Here is a 19,848-nt window from a genome sequence, read left to right as displayed (position 1 = left end):
CAGGATGCAGGCATAAATTTATTTATTTGGTAATTGGCGCTGGCCAATAGATCTAGCCAAGAGTGTATTTTTGTCCAACCCTTATTACAAAGGATCACTTTTCCACTGAAATTATTAAACTTATCATAGGTGGAAAGGGGACAAAAATGAAAGAAAAGAAGTAAAAATGTCAATACAATAATTTTCCTAATACCATTATAGGACATTACTTAACCTTGCTCCTTTTAAATGACAGTGCCCTCAAATTTTCAGAACACTCTGACCCACTTATAGGAGAAATCCATTCATAGTCTACAAATCCTAATCTTCTTAGTAATGCAGCACTTTCAAACAAAAACTCTGTTCATGAGAAGGGTTTTGTCCTTCGCAATCTTCATTCAGTACAAGTACAGCCTTTTTGTGCACACGCCAATTATGCACTATGCATCAGACAAATCACATCGTTTTTTCCTAAGTTGTCTGTCCATATGGTTCCTAAATTAATTGACTATGTCCTCTGATTCATATCCTGAAGTCTGGGAACAGCCTTTAATTCCCAGACCCTGTATGAAATGAGGGACTAAGGCCCCAATACTCAAAGGTATTTAGGAGTCTAACTCCCATCAATTTCAGTGGGGCTCCTAAATATCTTTGAGGATCTGGCTCTAAGTGGCCAAGGACTTTGGTAAGTCTCTATCCTAAAAATAGTGGCCTGTATTACCTTTCCTATGTAACTTTCAAAGACCATGGGCTTGATCCAAAGCTCATTGAAGTCAATAGGAGCCTGAATCATGCACAATAAAGATTTACCCATTAATGATTTTATTTAGCATTCAATATCTTTAATGTCATACTTCCCTTTTTTTTCTAGGCCCTTCCATCAGAGGATCTCAAAGCATTCAGCAAAATTTAATGGTCTATATATCACTCCTCATTTTGAGGTATATATTATTATTCCCATTTCAGAGATGTGGAAACTGAGACAAAAATTAATGGCTTTATTTTCAAAGGTAGTGAGCCTCTGCAGCTCTTATTGATTACAATAGGTTTGGTCAGTCAGTATCTATTAAAACACGCCATCAGTGACATACCCAAGTTTTCATGGTGAGTTTTTGGCAGACTCCAACTCTGTTTTACAACAAGACAATCCTCCTCCTTCCCCATTTGAGCTAATCACCAGCTATTCCCAACACCAGAAAACGCCCCTCCCCCCTCCAGACAAATGGCAAATTTCCATAAAATTCTGCTTCCCTCCAGAGAAAACAATTGTACTTTGTAAACTTGAGTTAAATTAATTTTTAACCCATAAGGGTGCACACTAACGTATGTCACCAAACAAACTCATTTTTACCTGGATATCTGGATATGGTTCAGCTCAGCACTCAGTGAAATGTACGCTTTAAATAGAAAAAGCAAAATATCGTTTCTTACCCTACAAAAACACAGGGAAAATAGTTATTTTGCTCGTGGATGAAATGATCGCATCATTAACAGTGGGTTGGAGTTCTTCTAGATCTTTGTATCATGAAAGGGTAGTATCTGTAAATGGTTTTCTGTTCAGTAGTGATGACAATCCAGACAGATGGGTGTTCTCCATGGCCAAAGATTGGCCCATCTGTGTCCTCCAATCACAATTAAGGATTTTTCCCCCTACAAGTGCTATTTTCAGTTGGCAGCACAGTAGAGTTCATATGCTTCATTTAACCAAAAAAGAAATGTAAAAGATTGTGAACTTATAAAGAATTCTGTGCAACCTGAGACAATTTCTATGAAAAAAAATTACTCTGACAATCTGAACAAAGACACTATTTACAAGATAAGATTGTAAAGATAACAGGGGAGTTCCCAGCTGAGGGCTCCAGATTGTTGTCTCTTTTGAGCAGAAAATCATTTTACAGGTAAGGAAAATTTTCCTTTCTGTTCATGGCACTTCCAGTTCAGATAGCCTGATAGACTTAGAACTCTTCTATGTAGACTCCCAGAGATAAGTAAGGGATGGAAAGTATGCTGATTAGAGAACTGCTGCCCTTAGGATCTGCCATCCAAAGGCAGTGTCAGCTGAAGATGCTACGCTCATCTGTCATGTTTGGAAAAGTTGCCCAGAGAATTCCAAGTTGCTGCTATGACGGTTTTGACTGCAGCAGTACCTTCTCATTCAGCCTAGCTCTGGTAGAGTGGGACTTAATCTTTTTAAAAAAAAAAAAAAAAACCCAAAAAAACAAAAAACCATCCAATAGAAATTGATAGGCAATGAAATACATTTCATAATCCATCTAACAAATGTCTTTCCCCATTCCATGGCATGAAGATGGAGTCTGAGCTCTTCAAACCAGAAGTGCAGCGTAGATAGAATTTAATGGCCTTGAGCATGTTTGGATTAGGGTAATTTTCTATTCTATTCTAGGGGGGAATACCAGACAGAATAGGAAGTAAAATTTTGTTGTTGGATAATCAAACATTACCTCAGAATGCTGGAAACCCTTCTGAGGATAACTTTTTCATGGTATAGGGTGAGGAATGGGAATTGATAGAAGACAGCTGAAAGTAACCTTGTAGAAGAGAATTTCTAGGGATATTGTGGATAGGAACTAAAAAGGAGAATAGTACAGGGCTTTGACAACCCAATTCAGGCTCCAGAAAAAGAATGCTTTACCAACTCAAGGGCTTAATCTGTTCGTAACTAAGAAGAACCTAGTGATCAAGTGATCCATCCACAGGCCCTCTAATAGCTCCCAAAGCATAAATTTATCTTTTATGAGGTTTTGAAGAAAAAGGAGAATCTAGGCTACTGAGAAGTTGGATGGAATAACATCTTTGGTTTGCACATTTGGAAAAAATATTCCAATTTAATATGCCTTGGACATGGAGGATTTTGCTCACAAAGGAGAATATAAATCATACTGTCTTGCAGACCTACACTTCTGTGCTTCAAAAGATGAGCCTTTTGGGAAAATGTATCTGGATTTGGGTGTAATATTAGACCTTGGGGGGAAGAAGTACATATTGGTAAATGGAAAGAGAGGATGGTTTATCCATTGTGTCTCAAGAATGATGTCTGATCAACTGTTACAAAGTTAATGATACTAAAATTGCTTGATTGCTTGAACTTTGTTCTTTTTTTTTTTTTTTTTACCTTCATTGAGATTTTTGGGGGATAAAATAACTGGGTAGGAATGCAGGTAATGTCATCCTGGACCCTGGGAGGAAGAACATATCAACTACATATGCTTTGTTGTCCTTGTGTCTGCAGGAGTAAGGGATCATCCAGTGACTCTCTTTTGAGGTGAATAGGTCCATGATTGGTTCTCACTGGTAAATCCATCATCTGGAATATTTAGGAATGCAATTTCCATCCTCCCAGGTAAAGGGGAGTGACTGAGCCACTATCTGGTGTTGGAAAGTGTTGGACAAATGAATTGCTTTCAAGTAGATAGGTGAGATTCTCGTCTACCTCTGGTGTACAGCATCCCAAAACAGATACTGATATTTGTTTATATTTTCTTTTAATTTCTTGTCCATTTACCCAGAATAATATTTGCATATCTCATTGCTTTCCATTGGTCAGACTAGCATATATGAATTTATCATTAGCCAACTGGATTCCTGTAGATTCATAGAATCATAGAATATTAGAGTTGGAAGGGACCTCAGGAGGTCATCTAGTCCAACCCCTGCTCAAAGCAGGACTAACCTCAGCTAAATCATCCCAGCCAGGGCTTTGTCAAGCCGCAACTTAAAAACCTCTAAAGATGGAGATTCCACCACCTCCCTAGATAACCCATTCCAGTGCTTCATGTCATGTTCAATTCTACATTCTGTCTGGGTAGCCACCACCTGAGAGATACTCCTTATATTGCTGGAATGAAGGATCAGGTGATCTAAAGAATAGTGTCTTGTCCCAATGCAATACCAGAAATCTCCTGTTGAGTCTTATCCTGGGTCCCAGGTACAGTCAAGAAGACATGAAGCCCAAGATCTGCATTACTGAGACTATTTAATGATGAATTATCTCGTAATGGTCTGGAATAAACTATGTTGCCTCAGAGAGAAGGACCCAGTCCAAGATCAAACCCAGAATAACTGTCACATGACTAAACACCACAATGAGTTTGCCAACTGTAGTTGACTCTCACACAAAGGATGCAGTTCTAGTAGCATATTCAGGCCTGTTTTGGCTTTTTTGGGCTGCTTGAATTCTTAATATTTCCCTGAGCTAATATTAGCAATGACTTAGGTTTAGATACCTATCTGATGAAGTCATTCAGCTCCTCAAGATTAAAATGTATGTGAGAATGGCATTCCTCTTCATCTGCTCAGGAGAAGGGTTAAGTAACCTCTCCTTCCTTGGAGGAGGAGATGAGGTTATTTTTTTTGTTTGTTTGTTTTTTTGTTTTTTTTTCCAGGGTCATTTCCATGTAAATTTAAATCTTGTTAACTGAAGGATGCTTTTCTGGATCCTAAGGAAAGGAAAGAACTGGGAAGGGAAGCAGCTTTCCAGGTCCTATTCTTTGGAAAGAGGCTGAAGTAAGCAGGAACAAATTTGGCAGTCTCAGTGAGACACTTAAGTTGCATCCCAAAACTGTGGAATTCCTTAGGTGGTTGGAAATGATCTTGCCACTTTCTAGGTTGGGTACTTACCTCAGGACGCACTACACTATACTCTTGAATATTGGATTTGTCTGTCTGGCTCTCCACTGGGGAGGAAGGGTCCATGTTAGAAAAAGGAACTACCATCATTACCTTTGTTTCTTGGACTAACTGCCTTGCAATCCTCAAGTAATGTGTTGATGATAGCTGTTGAGGAGAGAGGCACTGACTGAATTCTCTGTGGTGTTCAGAGAAAGATTCGTGGTGACTATGCTAAAGTTAGGCAGAGCAGAAATTTGAGAGCCTGTCTGAAGTTCCCAGAAGAAGAAAATATCTTTGGCTAAAGGGTACCTCAGTTATTCTGAACCAAAGATTTTCTGAATAGAAATAGCAGCCACCTTCTAGTAAAAACAGAAAATAGTTCTGTTTCATTCCTTCAGTTCTTGCTACTAATTTTTTAAAAAGCCCAAGAAATTTAAAATTAACGGGCCTGCATTGTGCTCTCTCCTATATTGGTGCAAATCAGGAATAGCTCTGTTGAAGTCAGATTGTGTAAAATAGGTGTAACTGGGAGAAGAATCAGGCCCAAAATATATTACTAAGGATGAACTAATAAATTAGAAAAATAAATACTGGAGGCCAAAGCATGAAGTCAGTACATGGTTTTTACTTTTGTTATCCAAACAAGTCTCCCACTAGTTTCAGTGAGATTAGAACTAAACTGAATAAGGATTAAGTAAAACCTGAGAAAATTTCTCTTTGGGTCAAATTCTGAGATCCTGTCAGCTCCATGCAATTCATCATCGTTCAAAATGTACAGACATTTAAATAGGAAGTTAGTTTATTTGTGTTCCTGGAAACAATTTATAGTACATGGCAAAACCGGTTTCACTTCTTTAGTGTTCATTGTTATCTGTATTAAATGTATCGTACAGAGATTGCTTTAGCAATTCATAAAAGTGTAATGGGTAGTTAGTTACACAGAAATTCCATTTTAAACTATTACTCCTAGTATCTCCAAAGATTTCAGTGGAGATATTCTACATTTACACTAATGTAACAGAACTGAACTTGGCTCAAGGGCCCTGACCATGCAAAGATTTATACACATGCTTAATTTCATGCACATTAAATTCAGTAGGACTACTCACATTCTGTAAAGTTAAACATGTGCATAGATCTTTGCAGGATCAGGGTCTAAATTGTATGAGCTATACAGTATTAAGCTGATATTATGCCATATTTTATCTTTACGCTTTGTATCTCTGAAAAGAAATTTAGCTTCATGGACTAGACTTACCATAATACTATTTAAGTTTTTGCACTTTTACAGCGAAAACCATGAAACAAAATGAAATAGTTATTTATTTCTTCGGGCCAAGTCTGGAACCTATTGAAGTCAATGAGGGGTTTGCCACTGTCTATGGAGAGTGAGGGGATACAAGTCAGGATTTGATCTTTGATGCTACTGTCACTACTATACTAGGGGAAAAAAAGTCTCTTTTAAACAAGTTTTCAACTTTGTTTTACTATAGTATAGATAGTTTTAAATAAATATATTGTTTGCTGAGCTGACAAGGTGCTGAGGGCCTGATTCTTTTCTCAATCATGTGAACTTTATATCAGTGTAACACCTATTGATTCAGTGTGGTTACTTTCAGTTTGCACTGGAGTAATAGTAGAATCAGGCCCTGAATTCCTCTTGTTATCCATAAAAGTAATACACCACAGGCAATAACAGTACAAGATTATCCACTGTGCCCTACCAATAGGCCTCAATTCCTACCACAAGCTTCCATGCATATTTAGTCCTAGGCCTCTTAGCTGAGACTTCCAACAAGTCTTCCAGTTGGTACCAGTTATGGTGTCGGCTGTTGTAATGAAGACCATTGTCCACTAGCAACCTGTACACCTCTGTGTGTGTGTGTGTGTGTGTAACTATATAAGGTGATAATTTTGCAATCATTTTCTTAGTTCCTGAGTAAGAATACATCTCTTTCGTCTGCTTCCACACTGTTCTGGAATTGCATACTCCCTGGCTTTATTGCAGAAAGGTGCTCCATCTGCTTGCACACTTCAGAAAATAGACCTTAAGGATTTGCAGAAAAGTGTATTTTATGCTAAAACACAAGCATGTCTCTTATTTTTTTCAGAAGTAAAGATTGGGAGATGATAAATTAATTTTATATTGTTTTCATTAGAATTACTATTTGTCACTAGTAGAGATGGGCCTGAACCAAAACACTGGCTTTAAATATTCCGGCAATTGGATGAGAATCCAGATTTTAAAAGCATGACTGACTCCTATCAGTAATGGGCTGTTCAGAACCCTAGACTTAACTATGGAACTCATAGCTCAAGTCAATCTCTAGTCACTAGGATTCACAAGTCATTTATCAGACAGTGTTAACCTAGAGCAGTGATACTCAACCTCTTGTTCTCAATTCATATTCTGTTCCTGAAAGTCCTTCAAGCAGTTTTTATTATGTCATGGCTTGGAATGGAGCTGGTCTTAAGTAGAATGTACAGAACACAGTTCGCATATGAAGCAGCAGGGTAAGTAACATGCAAACAGAGGACTTAGCCATCTCTTCCTCTCCCTGAAGCATTAAATAAATACATTTAGAGGAAGGGAAAGAGAAGAAACTCCCTTCTATTCTTCCCTCCCACCAGCCAAAAAGAGGGCATGGAAAGAGAAGAGATACTGTAACAAATGAAGTAGCAAAGAGCTAGAAATAATCACAATACCTCGGTGACATCCTGTTGCAATGTTTTCATCCTGATGTTCTTTCATCACACAAAGACATTGTGTGTGATGTTGCAACATCATCACAAGTCAGAATGCTACTCTGTGATTAGCCTGTTCTCTTCCATTACTGTTTTGAAGCTCTTCAGGAAAGAACACCACTGCCTTAGAATAGTTGCTGAATAGAGGCAATATCTTTTTAGATAAGAAGAGGATGAAAGACAAGTAAGAGTTGTCTGTCAAAATCATATGGAATCATAGCTGCAACTGGCTTCCCCAAAATACACGTGAACAGTTGAGATGTTCATGTTACATTAATGTTTAAAAATGCAAAGTATTTATAAAGTGTTCAATAAAGCAAACCTTTATTTTACCATATACACATGTTTAATATTTTTGAAGTGTATATTCATATACACTAAAGCAAATGTAGCATTATTTCCAAAAGTAATCTACTGAATTGTATATGGGTTAATCAATGCGCACACAATTATTTAGAGTGTCTGTCTGTCTGTGTCTGTCTGTCTGTCTATATGATTTGTGAAATATATATATTAAAAAAAGTAATTAGGAAAAACTATAATATGGACCTAAGCATTATTTAGTTTAAGAAAATAGTGCAGATAGCTGAAGCCAAGTGTGAAAAGTCTCATTCATCCCCAAATTCAAATGGAAATACAAAATATTATTTAATAACTTATTACAGCTATCACAATAGGCTTTTCCTTTGAGATACCTTTGAGTGCCACACATAAAGGCACCTAGTTCAAAAGGGAAAATTGCCATGTTTTTGTGTCCAGACTCTTTGGACCAAATTCTCAGTTGATGCAAAGTGAGATCAGCTGAGCTATAGCAATTTTATATCAGCTGAGGATCTGGGGTAAAATTTCAAAAATACCTAGGTCCCATTTTCAAAAGTGATTTAGGCACTTTGGATTAGATTCACAAAGAGGACATAGATGCCCTGCCATCCAATGGACTTCATAGCCCTGAATTAGGCATCCAAGCTCCCTTTTCAGTGTATGGAAATAACAAGGATTCTCAGAAACCAGCAAGCTGGGCAGGGAGCTGCCTAAATGAGACAGGAGTGAAATGCAGAGGAAAGGGACAGGACTTAGGTCCAGATCCTCAAAGGTATTTAGGCACCTAACTTCCATTGATCTGGGTACCTGGCTGACAAGCTGGAGGGAGGGGTCTATTTTTATTTGGGATTCTCCTGGAGTCAGCTGCCTAAAACAGGTATAATGGGGGATGTATATGCACGTCCCTGGCTGTCCTTTGTTTCATGTGAGTAGGTGTGCTCAGAGCATGCCTATTGGAGTGGGCCCTGCAGGCAAGATAAGGAGGGGACTGTCTAGTTTGAGAATCCCACTGGTGGCATGGTGTGACCTAAAAAGACTGTTAGGTGTCTAATTCTCTTTATAAATCGAGCCTTAAGAGACTGTCTCAGGGTATGCCTACACTGCCGTGGCAGTATCTGCGCTTCCGGATCAATGCTGTGGGATTGATTGAGCAGGTAGTGGAGACCCGCTCAATCTATTCTGGAAGTGCTATCTAGTCGACGCCATAAATCCACCCCCAAGAGAAGCAAGAGGCTGCATTGATTAGAAGGCATCTCCCGTCAGCACAGCTCAGTGGAGACACCATGGTAAGTCAGTTAGTAAGTCAACGGGAGAGACGCAAGCTATGTAGTGACCAGGCCTCAGACAAAATCAATAGACTACTAACTGCTTAAGTCACTTTTGAAAAGGGAATTAGATTGAAAATTTTGTCCCTTGTCCATAATCCCATATCAAAGGTATGTTCAATCCTGAACAAACATTGACCTCCAGATGGAATATATGCAGAGCACCAATGGTGTAGAGGAGTAAGGGGCAAAGGAGGAGAGGGGCAGCTGTGCCACTGCAAAAAAGGATGTGTGGCTGCTCCAGCTTTTAAAGGCCCAAATGATGTCACCCAGTTCAGGGGCATTTTGCACTGCAGAGTGATAAAAACTACAAGCTATAAGTGCAACTGTTGGGGGTGGGGAGAGGATATGACTGCCCCCAAACCAAGACTTCCAGGTCCATGGTTCTGAAGAAGCTCACCAGGCAGACTTCCCTGGAGCCAGGACATTCCCATTTGCAGAGAATTTCAAAATTTTTGGTTTTCATTGCAAATCCGAAAGAAACCAGATTTCAAAATATTGAAATCTTCTGCAAAATGGAATTACTTTTTGTGCACAGCTCTACTGCTAACCATAGACACATTAGATATTGATTTAGTTCAGTATACTTCTGTTTAATTTAAGCAAAGGAAAACGGTTGCTTTAGTTTGTCATATAGCTTTCACGTCAGCATCTGATTGTTAAAACACAAAGTTATATTTGTAACATGAAAGGGACTGGAGATTCTTTTGCCTCATAGAAATCCCTATTTTCAATTAAACAGAGGATTGGACGTAGCATATTTCCTCTAGGAAAGAGCATTTGCTGCCACCTTCTGGAGTTTCACAGTAGCCGGGTGCATGTATAAGTTATAGTTAACTAGGATAAGAAACTTAAGAGCATTTGAAAGCAAGTGAAGTTTGAGTCTGACTGGTTTATGTTCTGGCTGGGAAACTAATTCATGATTTTAGCTGTGTGAATTCCACTTAAGTTCCAAATTTTGTACTGACCAAAAATAGAGAGAGCTGTGTCTAGCAGAAGGCTAACCACCAGCTGTCCCAGGTGTGTATCTCTGGTTACTCTTTGACTGGACAAGAGTCAATATTTTTATTCCAAATGGCTGTTTTGGCTAGAGTCTGGGGACACTGCCACTCTTGCACTCAGCTCATACCACATCCACATATTCTCCTTAGACTCCATGGTACAAAGATGGGATGCACAGGGGAAAAGTCAGGAGTGTGCACACATCATAAATTTGTGCAGGCTACAGAAGCATACAGCTGTGATCTCTCTCCGAGCACCTGCTATGAGCCACTCCCACCCCACACATGCACACACATTCTCTCTATCCTGTCATGGAAATTGAAGTAGATTGGCCCCCATAGTGCATGCATATATATATATATATTTAAAACAATCATGGAACTAAAGTAGTAGTTATCTCCTCTATACTGTATGTACAATGAAGCAATCTTAAATGAATAAAGAGATACAGGTGCTGAGTAAATGACTCCCAAATTGCAAAAGATAAATATAAAACAAACTGTATATTCTAGGAAGAATTGGTAGTGCCATCTATTGTTAAGGTTGCCTGGAACTTTCCACTACAAAGACCTGGTTTTAAGCTGCTTATAACTTTGTCAATATTTAACCACTTGAGCTGAACTGTTATGGTTGATGTCTGCCTGAGGCTGATTTTTTTTTTTAATTTAGTTAAAATAGTTCAGCTGTTTTAGAGAATGAGCCTTAAGTTAGGAAAAAGATGTTTAGCTCAATATAAAAAATTCTGGTGACTTATTTAAAAAACCTCTAGTGCCCCCATATTATGGAACAGGGATTTGAAATTGGGCAGAGGGAGGCTTTGTTTCAGAGATATGAATTTTGCCATACCCTTGTAAATATGACCAAATTGGCCAAGTTATAAGCCTTTGAAAAATTGTATTTGCACATGCTCAGTAAAGATTTGTTAGATTTTAGCAGCTAAATTCCCAGAAGAGTCCATTCACACTGGGCATGTTCCAGCCTGGGGCAGAGTAAGGTTTTCCCTGCAGTTGCAACTCTGGACTGCTGTGTGTCATACCAGGTCCAGCTGTAGGCACTTACACTAAGGGTAGGGGGAGTCTCTCACTGTGCTCTCAATGACCTGGGCCCAGGCAGTGTGGAGGCAGCTGCCTGGTTTGAAAGGAGGAGGGACAAGAGCTGGACCAACAGAGTATGGGGAAAGAATCTGGGACAAGGTGCCTTGGGAAGGGTGAGGGATGGAAATTGGAATTGGGTGCAGGAGCTGGGGAGGGACTGGGACTAGCTGGGTGAGGACACAGGGACTGTGCGAGGGATACTGCAGCTGGGAAGTCCAGAGGGGTGAGGCTGGGACTAGTAGGTGGGGAGAATGGGACTGGGATGATGAGTGAGGCATGGGGAAAAAAGAAAAGACTGGGACAGGTGGAGCTGGAGTCACACTTGGTGGGTGGTGAGCAGAGGAGTTTGTACCACGTGAGCGCACTCTCATCCAGACCTGTAATGGAACCCAAAATTCCTGAGTCTCACCATTCCTCCACAGTGAATCCCACTGCCAAAGTCTCCCATTCCTCTCTATTGTTGACCCACACTGAGAATGACAACCCATTACTGGTATTGGTTACTCCATTAGCTCAGGTGGCAAAGGTCGGTGTGGTGGTTCTAACTGTTCCCACTCTGATGACTTGTGTGAGTGTCAAGATGATGCCACATGATGGAACTTCTGTTTTTTCAGTTTGCTTTTTTAAAAACTTAGGAAAATCACACACACAAATCTATGTTAAAAGAACATCATTAAAGTCATAAAGTCAAGCATGCAAAATTTTTGAAATATCAGAATGGAGGTTTAATTTGGCCCCTTTATACATTTGCACTATGATAGTCTTTAATTACAAAAGCACATACTAATTTTTCCATAGGACCCTACAGTACTACCTTTATGAGACAGATGTAAATAGAAAGGTAAATAATAATTCTCTTCCACAACATGCTCATTTACATCTGTCCTGTAGTTACCTACCAACCCTGTAATATATTTACCCTGTAGGTACCCAGCAATATGAAGGATCGCTTCCTTTTTAAGATTTATCATAAGCCATATAATGGGAATAAAGAACTATAGCTTTAAAATAGTTCCTGCTACTATATTAATTTGACTGCCTCAAACAATCAGCCTTGTACCAGAAAATAAATCCCCAAACAAAGGATAAGAGAGGTATTCTTTCCCCTGAGTAGAGCCTCCTCAGTCTAAGGGAATGTATAGTTATTACTAATGCATTATAAGACTGTGCAGATCAAGATGATTATCCATAGGTTCTGCCCCCACTAAAGTTCAAACTGAATTATGTACATTAGTGTGGGCAGAAAAGGGATTCCCCCCAGGAACTGTGCAGACCAACATAAGACTTAGAAAAAGATCCTTGTCAATGCTGCTCAGGGAAACTGCCTAGGATCATGCTAGAACCACCATTTGGTTATTACAAGCATGGCTCCAGTGAAGTAGGGAAGGGCCTTAGTTAGCTGCTACAAAAGTTCCCTGCAACATAACATTTCACTGAGCTTTGGGGGCTTGTGTGGGTTTTAATTCATTTGCTGGACAAAAGTGCTTCCTGCAGTAAGTGCCCAGCTAGATAGTAGTCGTCAAACATACCTCCTGAATGGTGCGGAACTCTTTTCTTTGACTTTGTCAAGGGAATAGGTGGTGTCTGTGGGCTATGAAGTTAGAACAGTCATATGTCTTCCCAAGAAAACTGCCAGCAATGAATACATTCAAAGCTTCCACTGTTTTTCATGATCTTATTGTCAGTTTGCTTCTTTGTATAAAAATTCCTATTTTGAGCTGAACAGAGTCATTGTAAGATAACTTGCTGCCAGGCTGTAATAAGGAAGTCTTCCACTTGCCTGGTCTAACTACAAAAGTAATCAGCAGAGTCTTGGATGTGTGACTGTAACCAAAGCCAGTTGCATCATGTCCAGTTAGGGGGCAATGTTGGAGCAATCTGTTTTTCTATAATGAATCAATTTTAAAAAAATTAAATATCATGCAAAGTCATGTTATATCAATAAAAGTCATACAAGAGAATAGGAAAAAAAATCTTCCAAAGTTGTTATGGGAATCCATACCATCGCTTCATTGGTATTTTTGCTATCTCAGGATGTGCAATAAACACTCCTCCGAGAGGCTGGAACAGCTGAGCATCCCGGTAAGGCTGATGCTTGCTGAGGCAAGATCCTGGATACTCGGTACACAGTGCTCCTACATGGTCTGGCTCTCTCTTATAAAGTTCCCCTTATACTTTGCTTCCCAGTAATGTGGAACCCTCTGGTACACTCACTCTCTTTTGTAATGGTTCACCTTAGTACCTTTAAGAAGAGTCTGGTGCACGGGCTGTACCTGACAACACATCTATATATGTGTTGCCAGGCAGAGTACCCCCCTACTGCTAGAGGCTGTTTTTTAAAGAAACTCACATCTTTCTCCACTGATTCGTTGTAGGAAAGAACACTGCAATTCCTTTACATTTGAAGACTATAGCCAGTGATGGACATAACTAAGAATAAAAAAATTGTTTGGCATATGCACTCTAAAGGCTGGAGATCAATCAATTACCAAAGGGTTTTAAATTGAAATTATAAACCACCCAAATAGCTTTCTGGGGCTCCTTTTTCTCTAAAGCAACTGAACAACAAAGAAGGGCGAGGCCTTTCTGGGTGGTTATTTTCCTCTTCTCCTATTTTCACTGTCTCATGCTCCTCTGGTTCTGACAGCCTTCTTCCCTCTGCCCAACCTTTCTCTTGCAGCTTATTCTCTTCCACAGCTTTGGCTTCCCCTAGTTCTGGCAGTTCTTCCCTCACACAGCCAGCTGTTCTCCCACTTGTCACTAACACTCCATGTGCATCACAGTACCACCCTTTACTTCTTATTTGTTGTTTGTTATTTGTTGTCTGCTTGCTGATACCCCAACACATTAGTACTGCCTTACTTCAGAGGCAATCTAATTATTCTGAAGGTTCATTATAAAACCCGATAATGCCAGTTCGGCAGAAAGGAAATGTGGAAATTAGCCAGAAAAGACGGAGGAAAGTATTGTTGTCTGGAGGGCTGCTGATAGCAGCACTGTGTGAGGTGGCAATTTCAAGACAAACCTTGTCTGATTCTTTAATGTCTCAGGCCAAAGAAGATCAGAAACAGCAGGGAGGATAGTATGATTAGGCTACAGAGACAGAGTGAATTGAAAGTCACTTGTTATTCGAGAGCCTACTGCTGGCTGATCTGAGTGGCATTGGCTTTGGCCTCACAAAAGACTACTCCTCTGCCCTGCTAGTTGGAGGAAAGGAACCCAGCCTGTGGATACTTCAAGGTAAACAGAATGTCAGGAGGGTAAATGGTAGGTCACTCAAGAACCATTATCTCTTCATAGCCTTGTTCAGAGAAAGGATCAGTGTAAATATGCTCCACAGCAAAAACTACCCTTGATATAAGTGTATTGTAAAACTCAAAGAACTTCAGGACCCAAGGGACATGTATATCCTACTGCCACAAGACATCCTAGAACATATTATTATTATTACAAAAAAGGTTCCCTATGTATAAGGGGCATGAAAAGGAGGAATGAGTTTTACTTTCAACATACAGTTATATTTTTACTCTTTTTAATGTTGCACCAGAAAAAGCATTTTTCCTTGCAATATTTTTTCCATTTATTTCCTGCTCCGTATGAGTAGCTGCAGAGACTATTGGGTTCAGGTAAGGTCATCTTTGAAAACAACCCAAATATCTCAGGCATGGACTGGGAAGGCTCTGATCATTTTCTGTCCCTGGGCTCAGTATGGCAGTGACCCGTTGACCACTACCCCCTCACGGCGCTGTGTGCACTGCAGAATGAGCGTATCGACAAGTCACAGCACCTCTCACTCCACAGCGAGGCAGCAATAACCCACAGGCCACTGATGCACTGATGCCAAGGGCAGGAGGCAGCCAAATATGGCTCATGAGCACAGGTCATAAGGAGTAGGAAGCCCTCACCAGCCGAGCCCCCAGACAGAAGTGGCAGTACTAATACAGGTGTGTGGAAGTGTCAGGTCGGGTTGGATCTGACAAGGACTCAACACGTTTGGGTCATGTTCAGATCAGGCTTTAAAATTAGACCCGAGCAGATCTCTAACCCACACTGCACAAATTTGTTGTGGAGGCAGAACATTTGAAGTCTGTGCTGTTGGAGTAAACAGTAGCATTTTTGGGGTGGAGGGGAACATTTAATCCAGTGATTCCCAATCTTTTTGGCTCGAGGGCCACAAATATAATTTTTACAACCCTCAAGGGCCACCAGTGTCTGCCAGCAGCCCCTGTCTGCCACCTCCTCCCCTCAGCCAGAGGGAAGGAGTTCAGCAAGGCAGATATCCTGCCCCCTCTGGCTGCAGCAGGGAAACTGTGCGCTCCACCTGGGTCCCTTGGCAGTGGCTCCCTTCTTCATCCAAGGGAACAGAGGGTCAGTGTTCCCTCCCTCTGGCTCCAGCAGCGACCCCAGCACCTAGGGACCCATGCAGAGCACTTTGCCATGCTCCCTGCTACAGTGAAGGGGAGGGGAGCGCTGATCTCCCATCCACTTGGCTGCAACAAAGAGCCTGACCGGCAACACACTGTGCCTGGGTACTTAGACAGTGGCTCCCTTCTGGACCAGTGGGAGGGGAGCTGCAGGCCATTCTGAAAGACCCCATGGGACACTTTTGGTTCCTGGGCCACAGATTGGGAACCACTGATTTAATCCAATTTCCTCCATGTTCTAAAACCTTCAAAACTTTGCTCTGCATGGAGAAATACCCAGAGCACAAAATCCAGTTATTCAACTGGTGTCTTTGTTGGTTGTCTGAGCAGAGAAGCCGAAGATTGAATGGCTATCGAGACTGAACTACCATCTCAGACCTAGAAGGGGGTCCTTCTAGAACTGGTCAGAATGCACAAAAGATGTTGCAAGTAATCTTCACACATTCCAAATTCCAGCACCCCGAACAGTACACTAAAAGGAATAGAGAGGAAGCAGGACTTAGTTGGTACTCTGAGAGGGAATCTTGCAGGTTCTGCAGCCAGCCTCTCTCCCTGATAATTCCTGATTTTCCTGCCAGACCAGCCAGGAGTTTGAATAGAGAGTAATGGGTGGAGCTTGGATCCCTGTGCCCTTTTCAGCCGCTACTCTGCGGACAGAGACCCCTTTATTCTCACTTGCCTGCACACCAGCTAGAGAAGACACCTGAAGTTAAAAGGATATCTGCTAGCCTGAAAAATAAAGGGATTCACAAGACTGAGAATTTTCTTGGTAAATGTATAAATCTTAGATTGAAGTAGCTGATTTCATGAAAAACTCTACCAAATTTAAGCTTTTGTAGCACCGTGAAGTATACAGCATAATTTTATGTAGTGATAATGAAATACACTGAAAACAATATGAAGATCTTAAAGAATTTTTTAACAGGATCATGAACCTATTGGACATATGTTTACTACTATGGTCTGACTTTGACTTTCATAGTCAAATGTGCTCATGCATTGTACCCAAGCCAGTGTATCTTCATCACAGTATATTAAAAATATTTGTACAAGCCTTTTGATAATTTTTTTCTAAAGGATCCCCTTTCAAAGCAAAATGAAAATATTTCTAAATAAGTCCTCTGACTCATTTACATATAAACTATTTGTTTTCTTGGCACTTCCACCATGCGTGATATCATCTACAGCCGCTAAATTAAACCTGAATGACAATACTCAGCTATCCTCTAATGTCTGCTTTGCAGACAATGACATTACAGATGAAATAGTTAATTTAAATAGCCCAGTCTTATGCTGAAATGCTATTAAGAGCTGCTGACTTACCTTATTATTAGAGATAGGCTTGAAGCAAAACCAAGATCCAAACACCCACAAAATGCTTGTGTATATGTGTGCTTGGGGGAAAGTCATGTTTCAGAATCTGAAACTCGATTCAAACCTAGGTGAGATTTTCAAAGAACACAAGAATGGCCATAATGGGTAAGAACACAAGAATGGCCATAGTGGGTCCATCTAGCCCAGTATCCTGTCTTCTGACATTGACCAATGCTAGGTGCTTCAGAGGGAATGAACAGAATAGGTAATCATCAAGTGATCTATCCCATTGCCCATTCTCAGCTTCTGGCAACAGCAGTCCCTGCCCATCGGGCTAATAGCCATTGATAGATCTATCCTCCAGAAACTTATCTAGTTCTTTTTTGAACCCCATTATAGTCTTGGCCTTCACAACATCCTCTGGCAAGGAATTCCACAGGTTGACTGTGTGTTGGGTGAAGAAATACTTTCTTTTATTTGTTTTAAACCTGCTGCCTATTAATTTCATAGGCAACAGGTTTAAAACAAACAAATAGAAGTATTAAGCATAAGTAAGTTAGATGCACTAGTCCCACTGAAAATCATTAGAGCTTGTGATTTCTGACCTACTTAGATGCTTTTGAAAACCCCAGTGTTAAGGTCTAGCTCCTCCTGTATTACTGCAATGGGTCAAATGAAAAGTCTGGAATTGAACACCAATGGAAATTCAAAATCCAGAAACAAATCCAAATTTGCTACTTGAACTCATCTCTCTCTTTTGGATAAAGTACAGCTATGCAAGGCTAAAAGTTATATTCTAAGATTGCAGCTACAGAAATTCACTTTTCGCTTTTTTTGTATATATGCGCGTGATTTATCTGATTGCCTAAATGCGTTGTCAGCCTGTTTGTATGACTGCATGTAATGCATTTTTGTATTCAGTTTTTTCAAGTGAATTTAGTGCTAGTGAAAAGTGCTGGATTGCTGGCCCAGGAAACTGAAAACCTTTCTCTATACCCACAGCTTTCTCACACTGCCCTGTCAATATGGTCATTCCTTATTAGGAAGTGATCACCTCTGGGGATGATAGGGTAGCCCAATGTTCACATTAATTCAGTCTTTGTCATCTATACTGATAGTTACAATTCTGACACCTTGGGCAGTTTGGTAATGTAGACCTCGATATGCTAGGAGTTCAACTGAGTCCATCCATTCATTTCACATAGGCCATTCAGCAGCTGGTCGTGACTTCCAGTAATTAGTGTCCTAGGTTACAGTTGAACTGGTGATCAAGAGGTGAAAGGCCTTGTATTTTATTACTAATCCCATGCACTATCCCTACCACCTTGAGTAAAAAATATAAAACAGCTAAAAGTTTTCTCACCAGGGGAAATTCATTTTAGTGTGATTACAATATACAAGTATCATACTATTCAGAGAATGGCTTTTATTAGGGAATAAGATAAAATCCTAGTCTTAAAGTAACTAGATTTATCTGGCAATTTACATCTGGCTAGCTAGCTAGCTATCTGCTCCTGAAAAAAGTGTGATAACCCACTACCCTTATCTTTGGTAGCAGTAGATTAAGTTCTCCTATGTAGATCCTGTCTTTTTTGTTATGTAGCTTACTAAGGCATTTAAGTAACTTTAGCTAATTAATGTGTTTAATACTATTATGACAGTATATGAGAAAGAAAGAAAAGGCAATCAGTCTAGAGAGTAACTGAAATGCCTGGAAAATAGAAACATCAGGAAAATACGTTGCCAGTGTATCCATGTAAATGAAAAAGAAATCAAATGGATAAAGAAGAAAGGAACAAATTTAATGGCAGAGGAAAAATACAGCAGATTGACAGTGGAAAATGAATGGAAATAAGGAGATCACACGAGGATTAAAATATTGGTACCATATGCTCTTGGGCAAGTTGTGTTTGCAATATAGTTTGCTCTTTACTTTTTCATGCAGAACTGATTGGTTTTCCTGCAGTTGCCAGCAGCTATTCTTGATCCCTAATGGCAGTTGGTTCACCCAGGTTGTGGTCCCTGATTGTTCCCCATTAAGGTCATAATCCAAAATCCATTAAAGCCAGCTGAAGTCTTTCCACTGACTTCATCGGTCTTTGAATCCAACCCCTTGGGAACTGCATGTCAGGGAACGCTTGATTTTTACATGTACAATAAAGTTTATTGTTTTCAAACTTAATAGAAGTTAAGTTAATATTATGGGGATAAATTGTGGAGGCTTCACTTATACAGGTAGTCTCACACTGAAACCAATGGGATCATTTGAGTAAGTAAACATTTATCACTCCACAACACCTCCATAATCTGGCCCAAAGCCAGTTGGCTGGTGGCTTGAACAAATATCTCTAAGATAGACTCTGCCACCTTTACCCACACTGAGTAGTACCTTATTCCATGAGTTTTCCCTTGGTCCAGATTCTGACACCTTACTCATGCTGAGTAGCACTTTGCTTCATAAGTGGTCTCACTGATTTCAGTGGAACTACTTAAGGAGCAAAGTGCTACTCAGCATGAGTAAGGGTGTCAGAACCTGTCCCTGTCTGAGCAAATAGAGTTTTGCATGGTAGCAGTGCCTTGATCCTCGTGGTTCACAATACAGGAAGTAAAGGGTGAAAGAGCAAGAACAGAGTAAAAAGAATAACAGTGGAAAGAAGCACTGTAAAGCCCAAAATGCAAGCAGGAAAATGTCTGTGAGATACCAGCAAAAAGGTGAGGTAATATTGATGACATATCATTATACACTGATTTAATATGGCATATTCTTGTCTGGCTGCAAAAATCAGTACTCTTATTATGTGTCCCTTCGATTCTTAGTCACTGTGCTTTCATGAGAAAGTACTGCATCACATCATAGCTGCATAACCCAGCTCACCCATCTGACTGTTCAACAACCATTTGACTGTTCAACAATCCTAGTTTACTGGCTTCTATAATGAGTCATTTGCTGGAGTCAAGGCAAATGGTTATTAAAAATATGTCTGTAATGGGGTGTAAAATTCAGCTTAACATTTC

General features: G+C 40.1%; 1 protein-coding gene across 1 annotated transcript in view; it reads right to left on the bottom strand.

Moving 5' to 3' along the window:
• SYNPO2 (synaptopodin 2) overlaps nt 1-19,848 on the bottom strand; it is a 131,160-nt gene that overhangs the window by 3,989 nt on the left and 107,323 nt on the right. The window lies entirely within an intron of this gene.

Source organism: Emydura macquarii, unplaced genomic scaffold, assembly GCF_026122565.2.
Source record: "Emydura macquarii macquarii isolate MOO-44397 ecotype Brisbane River unplaced genomic scaffold, CSIRO-AGI_Emac_v2 contig_2429, whole genome shotgun sequence".
NCBI classification, from domain to species: domain Eukaryota; kingdom Metazoa; phylum Chordata; order Testudines; family Chelidae; genus Emydura; species Emydura macquarii.
This window is presented reverse-complemented; position numbering and strand designations above follow the sequence as displayed.